This window comes from Gekko japonicus, unplaced genomic scaffold (genome assembly GCF_001447785.1).
Source record: "Gekko japonicus isolate JY-2015 unplaced genomic scaffold, Gekko_japonicus_V1.1 scaffold323, whole genome shotgun sequence".
Classification (NCBI taxonomy): Eukaryota; Metazoa; Chordata; class Lepidosauria; order Squamata; family Gekkonidae; genus Gekko; species Gekko japonicus.
In genome coordinates, this window is record NW_015168661.1 from 977,281 (window position 1) to 981,764 (window position 4,484).

Genomic DNA, 4,484 nt, shown 5'->3' on the forward strand with positions numbered 1-4,484 from the left:
TTTTTTGTTCATCAATGTGCCTACTAATTCTTTCCTTAATAACAGTTTCCACCAACTTACCCGGTATCGACAACAGACTGACTGGCCTATAATTTCCCGTATCTCCTCTGGAACCCTTTTTAAAGATTGGAGTGACATTAGCTACCTTCCAGTCCTCAGGATGAATGGAAAGTACTTACTACTCTAATATTCAAGCAGACTAACAAACGATTAATACAACAATTATAACCATCCAAAAAGAAATTTAAAAGATAAATGGAACTAATTAAAACCACAAACATTAAATATTCTGGATGCCACTACTGAAAAGGCCCTGAGTCTATTACTTATCTAACTTCTGTCAGAGACCTGTTGATACGCATCAACAGCTAGGTTGAAGTTGCATCCTTGCATGGCAGCGTTTTAGGGATTTTAGGGCTTTGTTGGTCAATACTAACACTTTGAATTGTGGCAGGGTAAACAATGTCTTTGTATCTAAATGAATCCTGAGAACACAGTCAGGAGTTCTGGAATGAATCTCAATTTTCTCTTCATTGATTTAGAACATTTATATGCCACTTTTCCAGAGACCTACTTGAGGTGGCTCACAAGGTAAAATACAGTGAAATTATACTAGTCCTCATCCAGTCCAAACCTGGCTCCAGGTACATTTTCATTACTTCATGGGTCTGAGGTAAATGAGAAATGTAGCTAGGTGTCACCATGTTGATGGCACCACACTCTGAGAGCCAGTTTGGTGTAGTGGTTAAGTGCGCGGACTCTAATCTGGGAGAACCGGGTTTGATTCCCCACTCCTCCACTTGCATCTGGCTGGATGACCTTGGGCAAACCATAGTTCTGATAAGAGCTGTTCTTGAAAAAAGCAGTTTCTGTCAGAGCTCTCTCAGCCCCACCTACCTCACAGGATGTCTGTTGTAGGGAGGGGAAGGGAAAGGGATTTGTAAGACACTCTGAGACACCTTTGGGTAGTGAAGGGCGGGGTATTAATCCAATCTCTTACATAGCTCATAGCACAACCCTTACACAGCTCATAGCACAAATGTTATAAGTAAGTACAATATGAGTTTCCCATCACAAACAGCTGAAACATTCCTATGCTAGACGGTAATTGGAATCTATTAAAATAGTGCTCACATTCATGGATGTAGAGAGGACTTTATTGTCCCACTTGCATAGGTGTTGAGGTCATTAGTATTCTGTGCAGCTGATAGGAATGAAGGTTTCTGCATATCAGTCTTCCAGTGATCCCTCTCCTCCTCTCTTCACTTAGCTCTTGCTGGGAGGAGAAGAGGGAAACAGTGTGCCCCCCCCCCCGGCGCTTCAGTTTTCTTGCTAAAATTTGCACCTGCAGATACTTTGCCCCACAGGGGAAGAACAGTTACCCTTTTCCATATGAGGGATAATGTATATTAGAGAGTAATTTTAAGCAGGAAAATGACTAGAAGAAGAGTAGGTTTTTTTATACCCTTCTTTTCTCTACCCTAAGAGTCTCAAAGGGGCTTACAATCACCTTACCTTCCTCTACCCACAACAGGCAACTTGTCCAGTAGGTGGGGCTGAGAGAGTCCTGAGAGAACTGTGACTGGCCCAAGGTCATACAGCAGGCTTCATGTAGAGGAGTGGGGAATCAAACCCGGTTCTCCAAATCAGAGTCCACCACTCTTAACCACCACTCCATGCTGGCTCTCCCTAGACTAGGGAGGTACATGTACAACTACACATAGTTTCATTTTGAGAGTCAAGTCCTTTCTGTGAATTTTTATAGCTCTCCAGTTGCTCCTAAGGATTCAAAATAATCATGGACTACTAGGCAAAAAGACCTGTGAATACACAACATTGGTGCTATCCATTCTTGTTCCAGGGGTCTTTCTTGCACAGCCAAGATTAGTTTGTCGTTCTAAGGTTAACTTTTTTTGCATGAATATATCTATAGAGAAAACACTGTGTCTCTTTGGGCTTCTGTTCCTTAAAAACGTAGGAGGAAATCAGCCAATGTTGAACTGTCCATGTCTTTACGAAGAGCTTTTCTTTTTACCATTCATCACCCTTACTCAAAAAAACTCATCATCAAACGGTGCATCACATCTGTCCACAGTGACACAGCTGTCTGCAGTCGGGAGTCTTGGTGACATAGGCAGCCATCATCACTCTATCACAGCAGTCCATTCAGACACATGCAAGGACTGGCTTAAGAGAGATTGGCAGGGGAAAGGCTCATCTCTTATAATCCAACGATTGCAGTACGAAGGAGAGTTTCATCCAGCACCGTTTCCGGCAGCAACTAGCTCCACACCACTAGGAAGCTCACATGAATGATGATGCCAGTGATGACTATTGTTGGCAAACTCCCTCTGTCTCCTTATGAAAAAGACCATTTCCGGTTACTTGTTCACAATAACTGGTAACCTGGACACATCTTTCCTGTAAGTGCATGTGTTTATAATGTAGGTCATATTTAATCTAGTTGGGTCCTATCCCAGGATTTGAGGTGGGTGATAATGGAAGAATACAAAATCAACGGCAGAATAACAAGGTAAGCAGCTGGCTACCGGTACTTTTTCTTGGCCCTCATCAACAGCATCTATTTGGATGTCTACTGTTGGACATCTCTCTTGTCAGCACCTTCTGCCAACTCCTTAGGAAAAAGCCCTGGCTCAAAACTGGCTTCTTACATGATGTTCCTCACTTGATTACTACTACACCAGCAGCTGAATGTGTGAACCAACTCCATTGAAAAGCTTTGTGAGTGGATTGGAAAGTTTAATCTCTGGTGATGCATTCTCTGATGACCCATTCATATGTGCAAGATATCATTTGATGTTGAGATTCCTTGTGTGATAATATGGATGTGTGAATCAGCCCTTCCACCCCAAGAACCACTATTCTAACACCAGCTCTATTTTCACCTACCTGGGCTTGTTTGTGTTTGAACATAATGTTGTATTTCAGAGCAGCTCCATCTTTCAAGCCATGTGGTACCATTTGGCAAATTCTTGTCAGGATCTGGCAGGATCAAGATGTCCCATTGTGGTTTTGAATTTATGCATGAATGCACAAGGCAGAAATGGCCCAGCAAGATTTGAAAGCTGCATTCGCGTTCTGTGCCATGTACGTTTTACAGCACCTGTTCATAAGACGCAGCACACACCTCCCTTCACTTGTTATTTCCTTGCAGTGAGTTTCTTACAACAGTGTTCTGCTTCCTGGTATCAAATTTGGAACTGTGGATTGGGAACAGAATATTGGCTAGACTGAGTAGGATCCAGGTGCCTAATCTAAAGTCACGCATCAGTTGCTGGGGAGGGGTGCCTTGGAGCTAAATTAGTTTGGATTTTGGTGCAGAGTGATGGATGCACCTGTCCTTAGATGCTACAGTTTGAGGGACTGAGGCCAAAACCCAGCAGGATCCAGGTAGATGATGCTCTCAGGTCTGTGTCTCCCACGCCCAAAGCAAGGAAAACATGAGAACAGAACTTGCAGCCGGCGTTTTCCAGTGGGGTTGATCAAGATTTCTTTTAGGGTTTTGTTAAAAAACCATTTAAAATGCAAATGCCTCTCCCCCCTCTGGTCAAGGAATTGCTTTCTCAGACAACTGTCTCATTTCTTGCCGTTTTAATGACACAGGGGGGTGGTTACATTGACTACTCTCACAGTAATAGAGAGGGACAAACCTCGTGACTCTTCAGAGAAAAGTGGATGGTTAAAATCTAATTATTTTCCATGCCCCCAAGCCTTCCAAAATGAAACTTCCAGGTAGCTGGAAGCATAGACAGAAAACCCTGGAGGTTGCTGTAGGCATGTTGAAATGGCCTGGTAATGGCATTACAATGAATATTTTAAATTGCACAAGTATGTCTCTATAACCGTTAATGTGCCTGTTTGCTGCAGATGAACTTTCAGCTAACTCTGGAGGTTGCATTGCATTTGTCGAAGCTGCTGCTATGTCTGCTGAATTTTTCAGGAAAGCATTTTTAAACTGGATTTAAAATAGATATGAGGGCTTTTTTAAATGCACAGAGTACCTCTTGGCATGTGTAGAGTGCTTTTTTCCGAGTTGACCAGCCCCTCCCCCCGCACACATCTGGAATTAGGTTTCCAGGAGTCTTTTCCTCCAGGGAAAGGTTGGTTCTTCCTGTTCCTCTCGTTTTCGAAGAGAGGCCTTCCTCCCTGGACTCAAGGTGTGTATCCAACCTGGGCATGGAACTCCAACTAGCCCTGGAGGTTGCTTGGGGGTAGGCTGAGAAGGTCTAGCCGCAATCTTCCTGCTGTGAACATTTCGGAAGGAGTGCGGGCATGCACGCCTAGCCGTGCATTTCTGACCGTCCTGCAGATGAAACCTGTCCAAAGGCTGCACATTCTTTTGCAAAACGTGGCGTGGCATTCCGGCAAGAAGCGCGCGGGGTGCGAGAAAGGCCACCCACCCACCCCGGCTGCCTTGGGCTGTGTGCATGTGTGTGTCTGTGTGCGCGCGCGGGGGGGGGGGG